The sequence below is a fragment of the Sus scrofa genome, chromosome 8 (genome assembly GCF_054392235.1).
Source record: "Sus scrofa isolate SSC_HxYL_T2T_F1_AM1 chromosome 8, Sscrofa_HxYL_maternal_Yorkshire_Landrace_v2.0, whole genome shotgun sequence".
NCBI classification, from domain to species: Eukaryota; Metazoa; Chordata; class Mammalia; order Artiodactyla; family Suidae; genus Sus; species Sus scrofa.
This window is the reverse complement of record NC_139390.1, coordinates 21279357-21302853: the sequence shown is the minus strand read 5'-3', so window position 1 is coordinate 21302853 and position 23497 is coordinate 21279357. Positions and strand designations below refer to the sequence as shown.

Sequence of the window (23497 nt, the reverse complement as noted above, 5' to 3'; positions counted from 1 at the left end):
AACTCCATTTCAATATGAAATCTGAACAAATTAAATTAAAGAATTAACAAAAATAAATCCACAAGGACAAAAAGAGTACTGGGGAGGAAACAAAAGAAATGAAATTTTGGAGCTGTAAAATAGATACATAAGTAATAAAAAAACACTCAAGGCCAAGGTTTGGCAAATACTTTCTATAAAGTCAGATAGTGAATACATTTGGTCTATGGGCCATATAGTCTTTCACAATTACTCAACTTTGCCATCGTACTGTGAAAGCAGTCATGGACAATACAAAATGAATATATGAAGCTATGTTTTACTAAAATTTTGTTTATCAAGACAGGTGGCTAGTGGGAAAGCTATAGTTTTCTATCTCTTGCTGAAAGCCCACATATCTATGAACTTGAACCTAAGCCCACAAAGAAAGAAGCCCAGAAATAGCTCAATGAGCAATAACCAGTAGCTCTAAAACATGATAGGCACTCAAAGCATTTAGGAGCACTCTCAGACAATCCAGATCCCAACTTGTATTTTGGCATTCGATGGAAACAGGCAACTGTTTTTGCACCACCCTGTGGAAAACAAACACATGAACAAAAAAACCTGAAGATTACAACCCTGGAAGGGTAGATCAACAGGAATTTGGACTGGAAATTTCAGGAATAGGTGAAAGTAGTGGTAATTTTCTGAAAGCAGTGGTAATTTTCTGAAAGCACAGAATGGTAAGAGTTTTTACCCACTCTATTTCCACCACATGGTTTCGGTAGGGTGGTAGCCTAGTCTGACCTCCAGGAAAGTCACTGGATGAATTTTATCTGGTCAAAAAAACCAAGGGGACAAAGGCAAGATGGTGGAAGAGTAGGGGGACACACTTGCCCTCTCCCACAAACACAACAAAAAAAACACATCTACAGGTTAAACGACTCACACAGAACAGCAATCAATTGCTGGCAGAAGAACCTAAACTCCAATAATGGCAAGACGTAACTGGGTAAAACAAGAGAAAAGAGGTGAGTGAGAGAAGGGGAATGGGGGCTGGAGGGGTGCTCCCGTAAGGGAACTGTGGAGGAGAAAGGGATCCCACACCCTGGAAAGTCACCTACTCCCCGGAAAGATCAACCGAATCAGAGGGATCTCCAGATGCAGAGAAGAGTGCAGCAGTAAGTCGGAGTTCTGAAAAGCAGAGTGAGAACCAAACAGATCATCTGAACTACTGGCACAGTCACCAAAAATGAGACGCTTGGCTGGGGGCTGGGCACCGAGACCTCAGCTCCAGAGGTTAGTCCCCAGGAAAAGGAACGGGCTGGGGTGGGCAATTCAGAGACTGCTTGGGGGGTCTAGGAACTGGTCTGTCAGGTTTGACTGGGCAGAGACTGTCTGGGAGACTAGAAAGCAGAGTGTCATGGGGGATGAAGCAATACGCTAAGGGCTGGGAAGTGGAAAGCCACATCAGAGGGAAGCTGGGAGAAGAGCTGGACAAGGCACCAGTGTTGGGGAGGGGAGAGAAGAAGGGGTGGGCCCCCATAGAATACTCCCCACACCACAGCGAGCTCACTGGCCTGCCAGCTATCAGAAAGCTGTGCTTCCCAGTGCATCCCCCCTCCCCCTCCCCTCACGCACATGCCAGACCTGGGGCTGCCTGCCATCCCAGAGGGCTGGCCTCAACAATTGCCAGAAGCCTACCACCACAGGGGCTGTCCCTGCCCTGGCCTCCTTGCCCTCTGGAGGAGCTACACCCCTGCGGAGAAGCACCAAACACCGCCAGCCCTCAGGAAAAGGCCTGCAGCCTAGAAAAGCTAGAACAAGCTTGGCCGGGCCGTGAAAAATCTGCATACACTCTCAGGCAGTCCTTCCAAGTCACGCTGTCCTGAGGAAGAGCCTCTTGGGTTTTCAGCAGTCCAGCTAGCCGCTCCAGCCCTCGGGGGGTGCTGCACTCCGATGAAACAGCTGCCCAGCACCGCCAGCTTCCTGGAAGACCCCCACAGCCCAAAAACACCAGAGCAAGCTCTGCCCGGCCGAGTGAAATCTGCTTCCATCACGCTGCGGACTTCCAAGTCCTGTCTGCCCTCAGGAAGTCCTCCTTTGCTTCAGAGAGACCCTGTCAGCCCCACCCACCCTCTGGAAAAGCCACACTGCCTCAAAGAAGACTGACCAACAATGCAAGCCCTCAGGAAACATTCCACAGCAGTGCCAGGCAAACACTGCCTGGCCACGGACAGTACAACTCCACCGGGAAAAAGAAAACAACAAGCAAGATGAAGAAGCTGAAAAACCACCCCCAGTTAAACCAACAGGAGAACTCACCTAAAACAGTCAACAATGAAACAGATCTCTGCAGTCTGGCAGACTTGGAGTTCAAAAGGGAAATAGTGAAAATACTGAAGGAATTAAGAGAAGATATGAACAGTAATGCAGAAGCCCTCAGAAAGGAACTAGAAAATATAAGGAGGAGCCAAGAAAAACTAGAATATTCATTTGCAGAGATACAAACTGAACTAAGGGCAGTAAAAACCAGAATGAATAATGCAGAAGAACGAATCAGTGATGTGGAAGATAGAATAATGGAAATCACCCAATCAGGTCATCAGACAGAAAACCAAATCAAAAAACAGGAAAGCAATATAACAGACCTATGGGATAATATAAAGTGGGCCAATCTATGCATAATAGGAATTCCAGAAGGAGTAGAAAAAGATAAGAGGATGGAAAATATATTTGAAGAAATTATCACTGGAAACTTCCCAAATCTAAAGGATACTGAGTTCAAGATACAGGAAGCACAGAGGGCCCCAAACAAGTTGAACCCAAATAGACCCACACCAAGACAAATTATAATAAAAATGGCAAAAGTTAGTGATAAAGAGAGGATCCTAAAGGCAGCAAGAGAAAAGCAGAATGTTACCTATAAGGGAACCCCCATAAGGTTATCAGCTGATTTCTCTACAGAAACTCTACAGGCCAGGAGGGAATGGCAAGAGATATTTAAAGTGCTAAAAGGAAAAAAATGCAACCTAGAATGCTCTATCCAGCAAGAACATCATTTAAAATAGAAGGAGAAATCAAAATTTTTTCCAACAAACAAAAGCTAAAAGAATACAGCAATACAAAACCCAGGCTAAAGGAAATATTGAAAGAGCTTCTTTAAACCAAAAAGAAAGGAAGGAAAGAAAGGGAAGAAAAAGGAAAAAAAAAAGAGGAAGAACTAGGATTGAGGAAACCACAATCAGAAAGCAGTCACTCAAATAAGCCAGTATACAGATTTAGTCATGAACATGTTTCAAACAAAATAAAATTAAAAAGAAAAAAGAGTCATCAAAATCATAAAATGTGGGCAAGGGAAGTAAGGAAATAAATAGACCCTTTTTTTTTGTTTGTTTGTTTCTCTTCTTAATTTTAGTATAGTAATGAAGTGTTTGAACTTACAGGACCATCAGGCCAAAACATACAATTATAGGAAGGGGTAAGCATACTTAAAAAACAGGGCAACCACAAGCCAAAACCAAACTGCATTCGCAAAAAAATGAGAAAACAAACAAACAAACAAACAAACAAACAAAACTCAAGCAGAAAACAACTGGAGACCATCCAACCAAAAAAAGAAAGCAAGAATGGAGAACCATAGAATCAACTGGAACACGAGGTTCAAATGGCAATAAATAATCATCTATCAATTATCACCTTAAATGTCAATGGACTGAATGCCCCAATCAAAAGACACAGAGTGGCTGAGTGGATAAAAAGGCAAAAAGCTTCAATATGCTGCCTACAAGAAACTCACCTTAGGACAAAGGATACATATAGATTGAAAGTGAAGGGGTGGGAAAAAATATTTCATACCAATAGACACGACAGGAAAGCCGGAATTGCAATACTCGTATCAGACAAAATAGACTTTAAAACAAAAGACATAAAGAAAGACAAAGAAGGACACTATTTAATGATTAAGGGATCCATCCAAGGAGAGGATGTTACTATCATCAATATATATGCCCCAAATACAGGAGCACCCAGATACATGCAACAAATATTAACAGACATAAAGGGAGATATTGATGAGAATACAATCATAGTAGGAGACCTAAATACCCCCCTCATATCAATGGACAGATCCTCTAGACAGAAAACCAATAAAAGAACAGAGATCCTAAAGGAAACAACAGAAAAGTTAGGCTTAATTGATATCTTCAGGACACTACATCCAAAAAGATCAGAATACACATTCTTCTCAAGTGCACATAGAACATTCTCAAGAATCGACCACATATTGGGACACAAAGCTAACCTCAACAAATTTAGGAGCATAGAAATTATTTCAAGTATCTTCTCTGACCACAATGCCATGAAACTAGAAATCAACCATGGGAAAAGAAATGACAAAAAACCTACTCCATGGAGACTAAACAACATGCTACTAAAAAACCAATGGGTCAATGAGGAAATCAAGAAGGAAATTAAAAACTACCTTGAAACAAATGATAATGAAGACACAACCTCTCAAAATCTATGGAATGCTGCAAAAGCAGTGCTCAGAGGGAAATTTATAGCAATATAAGCCTTTCTCAATATAAGAAGAAAGATCCCAAATTGACAACTTAACCCTCCACCTAAATGAATTAGAAAAAGAAGAACAAAAAAGTCCTAAAGTCAGCAGAAGGAAGGAAATTATAGAGATCAAAGAAGAAATCAATAAAATAGACACTCAAAAAACAATAGAGAAAATTAATAAAACCAAGAGCTGGTTCTTTGAAAAGGTAAACAAAATTGACAAACCCCTGGCTAGACTCACTAAAAAAAGGAGAGAAAGAACTCAAATAAACAAAATTATAAATGAAAAAGGAGAAATCACAACGGATACTGCAGAAATACAAAAAACCATAAGAGAATACTATGAACAACTATAAGGCAACAAGTTTGACAATCTGGAAGAAATGGACAATTTTCTAGAATCTCACAGCCTGCCAAAACTGAATCAAGAAGAAACAGACCAACTGAACAGACCGATCACTAGAAATGAAACTGAAGAAATCATAAAAATACTCCCTACAAATAAAAGTCCAGGACCAGATGGCTTCACAGGTGAATTCTACCAAACATACAACGAGGATCTGGTGCCCATCCTCCTTAAAATTTTTCAAAAGGTTGAAGAAGAAGAAATACTCCCAAAGACATTCTATGATGCCACCATCACCCTAATTCCAAAACCAGACAAAGATAACACCAAAAAAGAAAACCATCGGCCAATATCATTGATGAATATAGATGCAAAAATTCTTAACAAAATCTTAGCCAACCGAATCCAACAACATATAAAAAAGATCATACACCACGACCAGGTAGGGTTCATCCCAGGTTCACAAGGATGGTTCAACATATGCAAATCAATCAACGTCATACACCACATTAACAAAAGAAAAGTCAAAAATCAGATGATCATCTCAATAGACGCAGAAAAAGCATTTGACAAAGTCCAACATCCATTTGTGATCAAGACCCTCGCCAAAGTGGGTAAAGAAGGCACATTCCTGAACATAATCAAAGCCATTTATGACAAACCCACAGTAAACATAATATTCAATGGAGAAAAACTGAAAGCCTTCTCACTCAAATCTGGAACAAGACGGGGATGCCCACTCTCACCAATGCTCTTCAACATAGTTTGGGAAGTTCCAGCCACAGCAATTAGACAAACGAAAGAAATAAAAGGCATCCATATAGGAAGAAAAGAGAAAAAACTGTCACTGTATGCAGACGACATGATACTATACATAGAAAACTCTAAGGATTCAACCCAAAAACTACTTGAACTGATTAATAAATTAAGCTACATGAATATTTTCTCAGGTCAATCTCCCAAAGCAATAGAAATAAAAGCAAAAATAAACCCACGGGACCTAATCAAACTGAAAAGCTTTTGCACAGCAAAGGAAACCCAAAAGAAAACAAAAAGACAACTTTCAGAATGGGAGAAAACAGTTTCAAACGATGCAACTGACAAGGGCTTAATCTCTGGAATATATAAGCAACTTGTAGAACTCAACAGCAAAAAAGCCAACCAGTCAATGGAAAAATGGGCAAAAGACCTGAATAGACTTCTCCAAGGAAGATATACAGATGGCCAGCAAACACATGAAAAAATGTTCAACATAACTGATTATAAGAGAAATGCAAATCGAAACTACCACAAGATACCACCTCATACCAGTCAGAATGGCCATCATTAATAAGTCCACAAATAACAAGTGCTAAAGGGGCTGTGGAGAAAAGGGAACACTCCTGCACTGTTGGTGGGAATGTAAACTGGTACAGCCACTATGGAGAACAGTTTGGAGATACCTTAGAAATCTATACATAGAACTTCCATATGACCCCACAATCCCACTCTTGGACATATATCCGGACAAAGCTCTCCTTAAAAGAGACATATGCACCCACGTGTTCATTGCAGCACCATTCACAATAGCCAGGACATGGAAACAATCCAAATGTCCATCGACAGATGATTGGATTCGGAAGAAGTGGTATATATACACAATGGAATCCTACTCAGCCATAAAAAAGAATGACATAATGCCATCTGCAGCAACATGGATGGAACTAGAGACTCTCATACTGAGTGAAATGAGCCAGAAAGACAAAGACAAATACCATATGATATCACTTATAACTGGAATCTAATATCCAGCACAAACGAACATCTCCACAGAAAAGAAAATCATGGACTTAGAGAACAGACTTGTGGCTGCCTGATGGGAGGGGGAGGGAGTGGGAGGGATCGGGAGCTTGGGGTTATCAGATACAACTTGGAATAGTTTTACAAGGAGATCCTGCTGAGTAGCATTGAGAACTATGTCTAGATACTCATATTGCAACAGAACAAAGGATGGGGGAAAAAAATGTATACATGTAAGAGTAACTTGATCCCCATGCTGTACAGTGGGGGAAAAAAAAAGGCCCAAAGAAAATATTAAAATATTATATATTAGAATACTCTACAATAAAACAGTCATTTTAATGCATAGCCAAGTTCATCAACAGGTTGCATCCATAAAAAAGTGATTGCTGAAAAGAAATATTTAAAGAAAACTATGCTTTGAATAACATATTTTATATTAGTATAAAGAACATATTTTTTATTAGTGCAAATTTAAATATAAATTTAAAAATCAGTGTAATGTTGGAAATTGAAGATGATTTCTCTCAGACATGTATATATAATATAAAAATACATAACACGCATATGTATATTGAGAGAGAGAGAGGGGGGATTGTTTGAAAATAGAGAATCTGCCTAGAGGTTACAGAATCTGAATAATAACAATTACAGAATGAGAAAGAAAAAAATGGAAGGAAATAAGTAATTAAAAATGTATTCTTTAGAACCAAACTGCATGCCTTATGGATTAAAAGGGTCCAACAAGTTCCAGGACTATAGCTTAAAAAGACCCAAATCAGGGCATAGAAACTTTTAGAACAATGTGGGTAAGAGAATTTCCTGAGTGTTCAGAGACAGAGAAAATAATAAAGAGGGGAAAAACAAAATCAGATTGCAAGCACAGAATCAAAAATTAAGACTGACAAGATAAACACAAGGAAAGTTATACCTTGCACATCACTGTCAAACTATTGAAAATCAAGGTTAAGGGAAAAATAATAAAAGAAGAAAAAAATGGCATACTACATATGTCTATGTTGCATTAAAGTGTTTGCAAATTAATTTCCATTTCCCCCTCAAGATATGGAATTTACTTGAAATTTTCCATGTGCGCATCTATTTTGGAAATATTTCCCTTTTTGTCTTTGAATCTATTTATAATATCTACCTTAAGATCTTTTTCTACTCATTATAAAATTTCAGGTATCATGATGTCTGCTTTCATAAAAATATCTACTTCCTTTCATGTGTAAGCAATATTAAGAAATATTAAGTATAGGTAACAATTTGAGCACATTTAGTAGTTTTCTATTGTATACTGCAGGTCATAGACAAATACGGTCTCCTCCTTAAGGTATCGCACCTTGGCCTGGCAGACAATTAAATTAGAGATCCTATCTTTGCTGTGGCCAAGCTGAGTTTTAATGTCAGTTCATTCATATCTACTTAGGACTTGAACTTAGTACTAGGTTGTGCCCTTACTCTATGTTTGTTTCCTTACTTCTAAGGCCAGGCTCCTCTGGGGTCTCAGCTGAACGTCTGAGGTGCTCAGTTCAATCTCTCCATCCTGGTTGTACTGCCACCTCTTCAGGGTTTCCCCATGTTGCACATTTTCTGCAGCAGAAGATCCCTGCTGGGCCCTCAGCATCTCACCCTGAGCATGTGTCTCTTGACCATTCTCCAGGAACCCATGGCGAATGCCCACACAAACTTCTGAGCTCTACTCTCTGAGCAGCCCCCTTTCTTCAGTTATCAGCTCTTACAAATCCCAGCTCCTTCGGTAGCTCAGAATTCATATGCCTGCTCTCACAACTCAGTGAGACCCGTGCTCTGCTTGGGATCCACTTCCATGTTCTTTGTTGGAAAGGTGCTTCAAGACAAACCTTGGTGGGTATTTTGGCCATGATCAGGCACTCACATCTAGTATTTCCCAATTTCCAAGGATCACAGTCTGTTCTGCCGATCGTTCCATACCTCAACATGTGGTCTCGCCTACGTTTTCCTAATTTTCAGGAATTTCCAATTGGGATAGAAAGTCTTGTTAACCAGTCATAATTTCACAGATGAAAGCAGAGATGACTCGGGTTTTATTTTCAAAGATAAAACAGTTTCAATTTTACAATATAGGAGGATTGTAAACAATAAAACATTTATTTTAATGTTCACAATAATACTGGAGGATTGGTTTTGGGTATTCACTGTAAGAGTTTTCTTTCCAGGCCCCACTCTTTTCCTCTACTCATCTCACAAAGACAACGTCCATAGAGTTCCCACTGTGGCTCTACAGGTTAAGGACCTGACCTCGACTCTGTAAAGATGCGGGTTCAATCTCTGGCCTGGCTCAGGGGGTTAAGGATCTGGTATTGCTGTGGCTGTGGCATAGGCCACAGATGCAGCTCTGATTTAGCCCCTGGCCTGGGAACTTCCACATGCCGCAGCTGCGGCTGTAATAAGGAAGAAAAAGAAAAAAACGAACAAACAATGGCAGCATTTGCATTAGCCCTAGTAACCTGACCCAGAACTCAGAGCCATGACATAGTCTTACGGAAATCAGATGGGTAGGCTTGTATCTTAGAAGCTATCTGGTGAAATTTTAAGCTCTTTGATTTTTTTATTTTTTTAATCAGTACACCTAACAACAATTCCTTGGCAAAAGATTATATAACTCAGGCCATTTGTTTCTGGCCTATATAGTGTTTCTTCAGTTTCTATAACTGTACACCTGTAAAAGCTGCAAGCCATCTTATGAACTGATTTCATGAATGTTATTCAGCTAATCAGCATCCTAATAATGACAGCAGCCACAAGCTGTTATCTCCAACTACTTTTTGTCTTAAAATTCTTGTGTCTTTCATTATCTTCCTTATTGCCATCAGCAAGCATACTTACTCTCTCCTAATTATTTGATCTGTGGTGACAGAAAGGATGAGTTGCTATTTGTTAGATTTGCTCAGTATGTTGCTAGGTGATACCAGCCAGCACCAGCCTAAAATGCTTAATAATCTTCCTATTAAATTTTCTCGTTACTTTTTCTTTAAGCGGCACAAGGCACCTGAACCAGAGTGATTTGGACTGCATTATACAACTCCTAGGATTAAAGAAACATTCTGATTGGTGCACAGATTAATGTAAAGTGTAGATTAATTTCTGTGAACCACCAGCTCAGCTGAAGCAGCTGCTCATATTTCAAACCGCTAACATCATCACATTCTAGCACACAGAAGTATGGTTTTCCTAAGAATGAAGATATCCAAAAGAGAAACTAACAAGGCATATCTAAGCAGGGTGTTTGGTAATCATGAGATAACACTCTGGAGGGATTAGAAGCATGAGGCTGCATTTCTGTCAAATTATTAGTTCATGATAACCCCTTCCTCCTTGTCACACCTGGCTGCCTAATTCCTATCCAATTAAAAGTGACGTTTTCTGGTGATGTTAGCAACTTGGCTGCATCCTTGCTTCTTTATTTGAGAAGCTCCTTGGAAGACTGATCACTAAAAACTGGAGATGTTTTTGTTCCCCCGGTGTTCCCATTCATGGGGAGGGAAACCTGTCTAGAACATATGAGATGGGGCCTGGCTAGAGAAGAGGAGAATCTACTCTCCTGGGGTCTGCTCCAAGGCCGTAACATGGTCTAATCCATTTGTATCACTTCAGCAATACTGGCTGAAGACCACTCATCTATTTTTAACAAGTTCCTCTTCATGGCAATTAATTAGGTTCATTGTCTGAGGCAGGAATGGAAATTTTAAAAGTGAGGGATCCTAAGGCTAAATTGCACAAAAACCCGGAAGTTCCTGTGTGGTACAGTGGGTTAAGGACCTGGCATTGCCACAGCTGGGGCGCAATCCACAACTGTGGCACGGGTTTGAGCCCTGGCCCAGGATCTTCTACATGCTATGGTCGTGGAAAAAAAAAAATTTAAATTCTAAAGCTATCCATTGTTCTTGTGAATGTAAGTTTTATTACAAAAATTTTGGTGATTATATACATATACATATAAAATATACACATACATGCACACATAGCGACATGAAAGATACTTATAAAAATATCCTACCATGTTTTGTTTCCTATTATATCCAATTCTTAGCAATATACCAGCATATGTGTTAAATGACAAAAAAAATGCTTCAAAATGCCATTTTCATATACTTTTAGTCACTTAATATAAGCTCAATAATTTTCTGTTTCTATGGTTTCCATGATGCTTTTATTTCTGAAACACTATCTCAATTTTGTTGAAGTTCCAAATTTTACCACAATATTTTCTGATTTTCCACTTTCCCTCTCATATGATTCTTTTTTATCATTTATTTATATATCTTTTTCTACTGTACAGCATAGTGACCCAGTTACACATACATGTATACACTCTTTTTTGTCACATTACGTGATCCATCATAAGTGACTAGACAGAGTTCCCCAGTGCTACACAGCAGGATCTCATTGCTAATCCATCCCAAAGGCAACATTCTGCATCTATTTACCCCAAGCTCCCAGTCCCTCCCATTCCCTCCCCTTCCCCCTTGCAACCACAAGTCTATTCTCCAAGTCCATGATTTTCTTTTCTGTAGAAACATTCATTTGTGCCAAATGTTAGATTCCAGATATAAGTGATATCATATGGTATTTGTCTTTCTCTTTCTGACTTACTTCACTGAGTATGAGAGTCTCTAGTTCCATCCATGTTGCTGCAAATGGCATTATTTTGTTCTTTTTTTAAGGCTGAGTAGTATTCCACTGTGTATATATACCACATCTTCCTGATCCAATCATCTATCAGTGGACATTTGGGTTGATTCCATGTCTTGGCTATTGTGAATGGTGCTGAATGAACATGTGGGTGCATGTGTCTTTTTTAAGCAGAGTTTTGTCTGGATATATGCCCAAGAGTGGGATTGCTGGGTCATATGGTAGTTCTATGTATAGTTTTCTAAGATACCTCCACAATGTTCTCCATTGTGGTTGTACCAGCTTACATTCCCTCAGAAAGGAACTAGAAAATATAAGGAGGGGCCAAGAAAAACTAGAAAATTCATTTGCAGAGATACAAACTGAACTAAGGGCAATAAAGACCAGAATGAATAATGCAGAGGAACGAATTAGTGACGTGGAAGATAGAAATCACCCAAACGACAGCAGACAGAAAATCTCTCCTATATGATACTGACATGAACATATTTTCAATAAAGCTTTGTCTTTCCTTGTCTGAAATTATTCTATCGAGAAGAAATCCCTAGTAAGCATTCCTAGACCTAAATGGTGACTCTTGCTTCTTGTTGTCACATTGCATTCTGTGACTCATGGCTTCACCATAAGCAGAGCGAACCTAATAGGTCAAAAGAGGATCTATCACCTCCTTGGACTTGAGAAGAGAGTTAAGCTATCATTTGATCTACCTTCACATCACTACCACTGCTATTAAATGTTTTCTGGCAAGTGATCATTGACTACTTCTGACAGCTCTGATTTCTTCCTGCTACAGACTTCCGGGTGGCTATTCTGATTGGTACATTTTTCTGTCTCATGACATTTCTTAGCCAACAATTTTTCTACTCTAGTTTTGTACACCACTTATTACGCTAATTGACCCTGATAACCAATCCCACCTCAGGGCTCCTCCCTGCCAAAAAAAGCTTTAGTTACAGTACTTTGTCATGTTTGCTCCTCTCTATGATTATAACCCCAATGAGGACAGCACTCAAAAATAGAAAACAGTTTACCTGGCACACCAATCTGCAAACCATCCAGACAATACAACTGCGTGACGATGTATACGTCCAGGAATGAAAGGTTGATGGTGTCCAGAACGGACCGGGTGATACAAATCATAAAAAATGTATCACAAGGACTCTTCTGGAAGTTACTTCATAGTGTTAAAATCTCCAACATTGCATTAAACTAAAATAATTAATACTGAGAAGGAAATTCTACAGGCCATGAAAAAAATTTGAGAATAAGTGTAAGATATTAAAATATCTTGAAAAATCTTCTCACCTAGTCAAAATCAATAAAGATTTCTTGAAAAATACTGTAGGTAAATTTTATTATTTATATGTGGACAATTCTAAGGAAATGGGTATGCCTTTAAAGCCTAATTTTTTTGTGCAGGGATCTACAAGTATAGAATGCATATAATGTTTTATCAGTAAATAAAGAGAATTTTAAGTAACATTACATAACAGGTACCATTCATATATTTTAACTGATTTATAATGATGACAGATAACTATATTGTTCATTTTACTTTCATCTTATAGTAAATATCCCTTGTAAAGAGATAATTCACTATTAATTTTTATGGCAAAATATAATAAGATTTACCATTTTAAATATTTTTAGGTGTACAATTCAGTGGTGTTATGAACATTCACAATGATGTACAACCATCACTACTATCCATTTTCAGAATGTTCTCATCATCCCAAATGGAAACTCTAAAGCCAAAAATAACTCTGTATTTCCCTTCCTGTAGCCCCTGGTGAATTTCATTCCATTTTCCGGATCTGTGAATTTTCCCATTCCAGGTACCTCATGTAAATTGAATCATATAATATTTGTCCTTTATAACTGGCTTATTTCACTTAGCATGTTTTCAAGGTTCATCCATGTTGCAGCATGAGTCAGAGTATCACTCCTTTGTAAGGCTGAATAATATCCTCTCACACGTTTTACCACATGTTGTTATTCATTCATCTGTTGATGGACATTTGGGTTAATTTCACCTTTTGACTAGTGTGAATAACACTGCTATAAACACCAATGTACAAGTATCTGTTTGAGTCTCTACTTTCAATTATTTTTTTGCATATACAGATAAAAATGGAATTACTGGATCATACGGCAATTCTATTTTTAAATTTTTTTGATTAACAAACAAATATTGCTCTCATCAGCTGCACCATTCTACATTCCCACCAACAATGCAGAAGATTTCCAATTTCTCCACATCCTGGCCAAAACTCGCTATTTTCTTTTGTTTTGTTGTTTGTTTGTTTGTTTCATTTTGTTTTAATAGCCATCCTGAAAGATGTGCAGTGATAAGACATATGCATTTTCAAATGCTTTCTTTTTATTATAACTTGTGCCTCACATTAATCACAAGAATCACGTGTAAAAACTCTAATATTGTCTTCTTTTGTAGTTTCAATATTTAATCCCAGAAAGATTACTAATCCAAAAGAGGTTTTATCATTCAACTGGCTCTAGGAAAATGATAACCATTATTTATTGTACCTAAGTTTGTAAGGCAAGAACTGGAACACTAATTTTATCAAATCACTGGCCATTTTACTAGGTGAATTCATACATAAGTATGCGTATATATGGATAAAACATGTGTTAAGTGTTTGCCTACTGGTTGAGTAAAAAAAAATGCAGCATAATTTATAATTTATAAATGCTTTATCATGGTTCTAAATGTTTTTTTTTAATCTGTGTAGGAATATTGCCACTAAGAGGAGTTTTTTTTTTTTTAATCAGTAATCAGTATTTCTCTAATCTAGACTTTATATCCAATTTCTTGCTCACAGCAACTCATCCATTAATTCAATAATGCAAGTAGGACTATCTCCAATTTTTTGTCTCAAAAAAAGGAAAGGAAGCTTATTCAAAAAAATCTGAAGTTCTGAAACTAGTTGTAATTAAAAATTAGTACTTTTATTTCCAACTGTGTGCAGGATCTACCTTCCTAAGGTACCTTTCTACAAGCTGAATTCTGCACTGACACTGTTGGAATAACCAAAATGTCAGAACATAAAAGGTGTGTGTACACAGTTATAAGAAAAATCTTACCCCATACAGTAAAAAATTAGGAAAGACACTAAATGCACTCTTGATCTTGGACTAAAAACTAACAAAAATTTACCAAACCATAAATCAATGGTATTAGTATTTTGCACAAATATCAAAAAAAGCTGACAGAAAGTTTTAGGACACTGGAATAGAAAGAAAGATACTGTTTGGGATATCATATATCAATATAGAGAAAATTAGCTGGTTTGAAACATACAAGCCATAAAATACTTTATTGGTAATATTCCATAAAAGCAAAGCTTAGATACAAAAAGATATCAAAGAGGTTGAATCTCACCAACAATATGATCAATTGTTCCAATGATCCATTTTTTAATCTTTACTTAGAACCCCAAAGAAAGCAGTATGATGATAAATTTGATAAGACTACTTAAGATCTAAAGTAGAAACCACTAGAATGCTGGCCAGTTATTCACTCTCCTTTGTTTGTAGTTAATTTTTCTTATAAAAAATTATCATCACAGTATCAGTGGGACTGGAGCAAAGAGAGATCAAAATAGAGAGATGACTATATGTTTAGAGTCATATAATACTGTAATGATTTTTTCTTAATTCCAAAATATTTTTGTTTCTCTCTAAAGAAGCACTGGAACTTGTAAATACACACAAATCTATCAAATGATTAAGTGCGTCTCATCCAATGGAAAGATAAAAATAAGTCAGGCAGAGGATTGGAGCTTAATCAATAGGTGTTGCTAAATTTAGCTCTAAATGAGGAAGAACCAAAGGAGGTCATGAGGGGTTACGGCAGCAGGCTGAGATAGATGTTCCAAATGCTGTAACAGGAAAAGTCGAAGACGGCATCTTGGCAGGAGGGTCATCTTCCAGGAACTGAAAGCCACACTGGCCCCAATTCATGTTTCCTGGACTATCTCTGAGGTAGAGCCATTTCTAGTGTAAACATCCAATGCAAAGACAAACGTGTCTATGGAACTTTAATTCTACCTAATTCACCACAATACAGTATTTAAAAAAAAAAAAACGTGAGATTATTTATCATATGGCATATTTAATGCAAGCACAAGAGGAATACTTTCTTAAAAACACCTAAAGCAGTCACTTTCCTCCTCTGTTTGCAAATAACGTGCCTCTCTGTGACAGCCTCTTCTACAGCCTCTCCATTCTTAGGAAGCAGATTCATTCCTAATGTGCACTCAGGAAGGAAGGAAGGAAGGAAGGAAAGAAAGAAGGGAGGGAAAAAGTTAATTTTGACAGTACCCGGAGTTCCCCACGAGGCTCAGGGGGTTAAGAGCCCGACTAGTATCCATGAGGATGCAGGTTCAATCCCTGGCCTTGATCAGGGGGTTAAGGATCCGGCATTGCTGTGAGCTGTATTGTAGGTCACAGACATAGCTCACATCCCACGTTGCTGTGGCTGTGGTGTAGGCTGGCAGCTACAGCTCTGATTTGAACCCTAGCCTGGGAACTTCCATATGCTGCAGGTGCAGCCCTAAAAAGACAGAAGATGAAAAAAAAAAAGTACCCAGATAGGAAGAGAAAGGGAGAAAGGAAAAAAGCCTACTATGGCTTAGGCCTAATCAAGGATCCGAGATCCTTCACAGCCTTCACATCCTTCAGGGATCTGGTTCTATATTCATATGGCCCCTTCTCCAGTAACAGAAGTGAGACAGTGGTAATCAAAGGTCTTCAAACTCTCCTGAGCAGTATTGCTCTGGTCTTCAGACTTGATTTTAATGGGGACAAATTATCCAATAGCCCACACACATGGACAGTAGTTTTTATTCAAAGTTATAAATGTATAAAAAGCTCTAGCTATAGCATCAGAAGGCTTGAGTTCTAGTCTTCAAATCACTATTAACTAGCTTTGTGACACAACGTGTTCAAAACTATCTTCCCCCGACGAGAAATAATATTATGCCTATCATATTGTGCCTTCATCATCCAAGTTTTTCCACACACACAAAAAATATAACTCCTTTTGGTTATCTCTGATTTCCTATATTCCCTTTCACAAAGTCTTAGGAGCTGCTTCTTGGCCCAACACTCTGCTTGCAGCTTTCCTCTTCCTTTTCACATGACACTCTGAAAGTCACATCAGAACTAATTCTTTCAAGAATACATCATCTATTTGCTCACTTTAACTAAAAAGAGTAGCTCACACTTGAGGGTTCTCTTTCTCTGTACCAGTACCCAGAGATACTGTACAACTCTAGATATTTAACTAGAGATACAGCAATAACCAATACTCTTTACCTGCAGGATTGAAGATACAGCTGGCATTCTCCCCGATTCCCTCGCGCTGCACCAAAACCAATACTCACCCACTTTGCTTATGAATCCACCATCCTACAAAGCTTGTGCGTTATACTGCAGCCATCAGGTTCCATCCTTGTGTACTTGTATTAGTCTCTTGGTCAGTGCTTTCTCATTCACAGAGATTTGAATTACAAACTCAATCCTTTTCTCTTTAAACCCTACTCACCCTCCTGCAATGAACGTATCTATTCTCATGGTTTTAACTCTCCTAGATACACTGATAATTCAAATCTATCTATCTATCTATCTATCTATCTATCTATCTATCTATCTATCTACCTACCTACCTACCTACCTACCTATCTATCTAACTATCTATCTCAGAAATTTATTCTGGATATCTTAACCTGGAGGCACCCACAGTTTATTCTAATTCAGAATATGACCTTTCCTCTTAAAACTTCACAAGCCCCCATAATTGCCGTGTATCTACTTTCCCTAAAATATTTCAATATTGAGAAACGACACTGCCCTCTACTCAACTCCCCGATCAAAACCTAGAATACATGCTTAATTCATAGGTGGCAGACTGAGAGCTGTCCCTAAAATCTGTTCTCTCACTCTTTCATAGCAATGTTGTGATAGCTAAAAATCTGGCCACCCAGACAGAGATTGTATTTCTCAGCCTTCTTTGCAACTACTCACTACCCAGGTGACAAAGTTCTAACCATTGGAATTTGAGCAGTAAACAAAATGCACAGTATCAGTGATCAATATCACCATACCTGAAACTTTTTCTTTACCCTTCCTGCAGGCTGGAATGCAAACATGTGATCAACTCAGCATCAAATATGCAAATGATGACAGTCCCCCACAGGGAATAATGGAACCACAAGAGGAAAGAAACCTGGGTCCTGAGATGACTACATAGAACAGGGCCACTCTGCTAACACGGGTGCCTGAGTATAACATGTCTGAGAAATAAACACATCTTATTTATGCCTCAATATTTTGGAGGCTCTTTGTTACAGCCACTTAAATGTTGCCTGATTAATACAACTCCTCCCTCTACTTAATGAATCTTGCCAATTTTAGCCCCTTGAATGGCCTGGAACAGGACTTTCAAAACTTTTCACTATTATAATCCTGGTTTTGAATCTCTTCTCTTGCTTCATCTAATGAAACAATCATGCGGCAATTAAATCCCTTATTTTTCCCTGCTTGGAATATGTCAGTGGATCACATTTGGATAGTCTGCCTAACTTGTTTTCTAAAAATGCAGATATCATCATCACCAAAACCCTCTCCCCAACTTTACTATCTCTATGTTGTCCCGATTACTTTCAGAATGAAGATCAAACTTCTTGACAGGCTAGTCCTTCTTAGTGTGTCCTGAATTTATCTTTCCAATATTTTCTCAAGTATCCCATATGCTATCATAATAAAATCATATTTTTTCTTAAAATGCTTAGTCCTGTCACTTACATTTGCATCTACATATACTGCTTCTCTAGCTGTAACTGCTATGCCCAGTGAAATCTTATTTACTCCTTAAGAAGGAGCTCAAACATCCACTACCTTTTAACCTTTCAACTACTTCAGAAGCAATGCTTTTTTTTTTCTCTCATGCATTTCATCAAATTCACTTACCATGCTATATTTTAATTCATCACATTTTGGTTCCCTGATTATCTGTAGCCAATACAATAAATTATGCGAGAGAAGGGACTGTATCTTCTATGTTTTTATAGGCTAAATATTTAGGATAATAAATGCCTGGTTCTCTGTAGGTGTTTCTATTGCTTAAATTTACAAATGAAAATGCAGGCATCTACTACAAATCCACACAGAGACACACAGAAAATTAGTATGAAGCCTGTGATTAAAATTCAGATAAATCAGGCTAATAGGTTGTCACCACACCAGTTAAAAAAATTAAAATATTTTAAAATATTTAGAATGGGATTAACTAGGACGCAGACGCATAGTACAGACTTCTTGAAATTTATCATTATAAATAAGCAGATAATTAGTAGTAAAAATTAGGACCAGAACCCTATGTGCTTTGTCTCCTAAGAACAAGAATAATTTCCATCCAACACAGTATATAATAGTATTTACTGCAATATTCAATGAGCTATAGAATACAAAATGAAATCAGGAACTTAATTTTGCACTTTATCTACTTCAGGTCGATTACTGAAAATTAAATTTTAAGTTAATAGCTATAACATGAAAGCACAGGACTTCCACAAAGTATGGTAAAATAATTATTTAGCATGTAGATAGAACAGAATCATTTTCAATCTATAATACTTTAAATTCTATTATACTATAGACAAGGAAAAATTGTATTTTTACATTGTAATTTATATCTTAAGGTTCCCTATACAAAAAATTACACATTAAGAATCATGCCATAGACCACAGGAATTTAGAACTTTAGGAAGACAGGGAAAATGTACCAATTCATATGGTTTTGCCTGCAATAATCAGTTACCCAACTAAGCCGACTTGCAATGGCTAAAATGTATTGTATCACACAATGAGAACTCTGGAGCAGGAGTCCCTGGCTTGGTTCAAGCACCCAGTGACTGTAACTAATGACCTGACTCTTTCCATTTCATCCTCCAACCATATTCAGTCGTATTTTGCCTTAGTTCTTAGATGTGATCCATCAGGATGCATGATGGTTGTCCCAGCTCCTCATATCTTACATAGACTCTACAATAACCTGGGCAGAGAAGAGGCGCATTTGCTGTTTTGTTAATTCATTTACTTACTCATATTGAGTTAATATTAGTTTATAACATGGCATAAGTTTTCATGTTTTCTCTTTTTTGAGGCAGAAGAATTTTTCCAATATTTGCTCAATAGCCGTTTCCTTCCGTTTCATTGACCAGGGTGGTTAATATGACTATGCCATAAAACCAGAGAAGGCTGGGAGAGTGGCTATCTGGCATTTTCAGCCTCTGAACTGGGCAGTGAGCTTCGTGGTATCCTGTATCTAATTCTCCAATTGCACTCATTTCATTATAAATGTCTCCTCTTCTAAACTGTAGGTCTATCAATGAAAACATTTATTTTATTTTATTTTATTTCATATCCTAGTATTTCAATAAATTCTCTTTCAACGAGTGAAAGAGAGAAAGAAGGAAAAAGGGAGAGAGGGGAAAGAAATTGTAGGTAAATTTTAAATATGAAGGAACTTCTCCCTTGCCTAATCCACGTCACTCCAATAAAAGACGAGAGAAAAATGTCAAGCTAAGTAACATTAGAAGAGCATATCAGCCTGCTTTATTGATTGAAGCTCTTTGGAATCTTATTTTATATATTATATATATATTCATAGGCATCTTTCCAAAATCCAAGCTACTATTTCTTTCTTCTTGGCTCGATATACTTTCTCTGATGCTGCATAATTTTCCAAAACTTGTACTGAAAGCTCCAAAACTCAGCTAAGTGATTTAACCATAGCTTCTGACAGCAAGAAATTCTTATTTCCTTCAGAAAATACAATCATTTTGAAACTGATTAATTTTTAACTACCATAAAGTTGAAAAAAATTACCTGGCTATGCAATGGTCCAGTAATTAGAAGATGGCAGAAATATGAATTAGATCCAGTTCCAATGATTTAATGCATAGCTTTGGAGTCAAATGCACACCACTTAGAATACAGTTTAAGTTCCTCTGATAAATGTCTTGGTTCACTCATTTTTATATGCTAGCCTATGCTATATGCTAAAGAAGGTCATGACTTAACTGCAATATAATTCCCTTCGGGGTGCGTATTACAATATAATGGGCCCAATCTCACAAAGGTTGAAGGCAGAGTGCTTTTCCACAGCTCCAGGAGGAACAATAATAAAGCATAAAACATGCCCTGGAATGGTTTGGTGCTTTTAAAATTACCAACACTGCTGAAATCTGTCTCTTAATACATGAATGAACATTACTGACAAAATTCATGGCATAATGAGAACAGCAGCATAAATATTAAAGATGGGGGAAACTTTAGCAAGAAAAAGTACTCAAGGAAAGAATCAAAATTGTTTATCTTTCTTGTTAATAAGCATGAGTTGTATTTAGACATACTTTATATATGTCACATTGATCATAATTGAACATAATTGATTTTTAAAGCAAAACAAGTATTTAAGGGTCATCCTTAGTTTAGCTTCTCTTTACTTCTTATTTTGACTATTTTAATAATTGCCTATATAAATCCTTGACATACAGTGAGTGCCTAGTGTTACTGAATGAGTAAATAGATGTAGGTGACAGAAAATCTCCTCTCTTTTCACTGGTCATCTTTTGCAGCATCAGTACTGCACATCACTGCTTCACACCAAAAAACCATTAGAAGTCATAGGTTCTCTGTTTCACTTATCAGTTTCTTGTTTTAAATTGTGTTACATCTGCAGAACATACCACATGTATGAGACTGTATAATTATGATATTATAAAAGATTGCTTTGCCAAATATACGATCAGGCTCTTGAAGATACAGTGCATTTACTGCTTAGCATGTTATGACCTGTATTGAGCCTAGTGCATTTACCCGCAAGATGGTCAAATATTTCAATAAAGATTTATTAAACAAATAAGGATAACCAAACATTGCTAAATACTGCAGAGAAATCTAATGAAGGACAATAAGTCATCCTTATTTTTAAGAGAGTAAGACCTCATGAGAAACACAACATGAAAATGCCAAAGCCAACCTGAATTTATAATTTTGAAAATGTCTTGTTCATAAACAAAATGTTGATGTAGAGCAATGTAGACACAGGACTGATAATCCAATATGTTGATTAGTTCTATAGTTATGCAAATAATACTTCAACACAAAAAAAGAAGAACAAACTTATTATTGGGAGCGTCAGAAAAAAATGTGATACCTGATCTGATTAAAAGGTGGATAATTTCATCAGCATTAAAAATAAAAGGAAGTTCTAGATGATGTATCAGGAACAAAGGTCACAGGTACTGGACTACACAGCCCGAGTTGGAATAACAGAAGGAAGAGTCATGGCCAAGCCACAAACTTTTATGGGAAGCTGGGATAAGGAGTAGTAGAGAGAGAGGAAACAGTGCTTATAAATTTGAGTAGTGCATATTTTGAAAAAAAAAATTAAGAATTTAAAAATGGTCCATGAATAAATGTTTAGATTAAACCTACACAATTTTCTTTTTCCTTTTTTTTTTTTTTTTTTTTTGGCTTTTTTTATGGCTGCTCCTACAGCATATGGAGGTTCCCAGGCTAGGGGTCAAATCGGAGCTATAGCCACTGGCCTACGTCACAGCCACAGCAACACAGGATTCAGGATCCTAGCCACGTCTGCGACCTACACCACAGCTCACTCCAAGGGCTGGATCCTCAACCCACTAAGTGAGGCCAGGGATCGAACCTGCATCCTCATGAATGCTAGTCAGATTCATTTCCGCTGAGCCACGATGGGAACTCCTACACAATTTTTAAAACCAAAAGTTTTGCTAGGCATATTGGATATAAAAATTACTAAGACCTGAGATTTAAAAAAAATGAATAAAATGTAGTACTCCCCATCATGAAGCTGACAGCTTAGAGAGGAAGACAAACGACTGAACAAGTATTGTAGCACAGAATGAGAGAGATGTCTAAAGGCTATTCAAGTATTTAGGAAAACAGAAAATACTTATGTCATTCAAATAGATAATTTGTCATGACCATGATTAAAGTGCTAAGAAGCGAAACAGATATTAAAGCACAGAAGTCAATACCAAAATAGAGCTGAAGGGTTAAGGGGAAGCTGTGGACCCTTAACCAGGGTCCAGAATCCAGGACCATCTGGTGGGAGTCAATACCACAGAGGGAGGTGGAATTATGGAATGCGTAACCTCTATATAGAATAATTCAACTGGAATTAGGGCTCTCACCAAAATCCATGCCAGAGATATTGCTTGATGACAGGCAACAGGGAGAGATACGTGGTTTCTTGGAATACTGATCAGAGTCTGGGAAGAATTAAAAAAAAAAAAAACATATATGAAAGTTCATAGGAAAATAACCAGCTCCAGGCCCATGCAATAGAGGATATGTAAATAATAGCATACAGATCAAAAATCCTTCCCTAAAGATGTGATTAAAAAGTTATCTTTTGAAACAAGTTGGAATTAGGTAGGTAATAAGGGAAATTTTTTTTTGGCCGGTGAGGAAATGGCATATATAAAAATATAGGACCTATAAAAACAATGTTTTCAGAGAAATTCAAATATTTTAATATAGTTGGTGATAAGAGTATTAATGAAAATTTAAAACAAGTCATCAGTAAGGCTGCAGCCACATTGGCTCAATGTGTAGTCACAAAAACATGGTATCTAGTAGAGCAGCCTCATCAGAATGAAGATATAGAAAGATTAATCAAATAAAAGGAAAGACAGATTTCAAAGTCAAGAAAATGGCAATTAGGAGACTAGAAGATTAACCCAAAGACAAAACAGTGTGCCTTAAACATCAATAAAAGTAGTGAGAAAAGTGCATACAGAAGGGCATACAGAAGAGGCACTGGATTGAGTGTGGAAGGAGTATCAAGTTAACATAAAAACACCAGAGCTCAATTTTGAACATACTAATTTTGAGGCCCTTGCAGGATGTCCAAGATTTGGCAACAGGATTTTTAGTCAGGGCCCAATTGGAGGAGGTATTAGAGACTGGAAGTAGTGAAAACAATGAGAGCAAGATGTCAACACAGTGTATAGAGGGAGACAAGAAGGTGACCAAGCATCTATGAAGCATTAGGATGGGAAGGAATGATAAATTAACAAGGAACCAGAGAAAGACATG

The 23497-nt window shown here is 37.5% G+C and overlaps 1 long non-coding RNA gene across 11 annotated transcripts in view; it reads right to left on the bottom strand.

Annotated features, from left to right (window-relative positions):
- LOC110262070 (uncharacterized) overlaps positions 1–23497 on the bottom strand; it is a 1266882-nt gene that overhangs the window by 942928 nt on the left and 300457 nt on the right. For 2 of the 11 annotated variants that reach the window (XR_014813704.1, XR_014813699.1), the window contains one exon: positions 22591–22668. The exons of the other annotated variants lie outside the window; for them this stretch is intronic. This is a non-coding gene — a long non-coding RNA (uncharacterized LOC110262070). The remainder of the gene's footprint in view (positions 1–22590; positions 22669–23497) is intronic. 11 annotated transcript variants of the gene reach the window in all.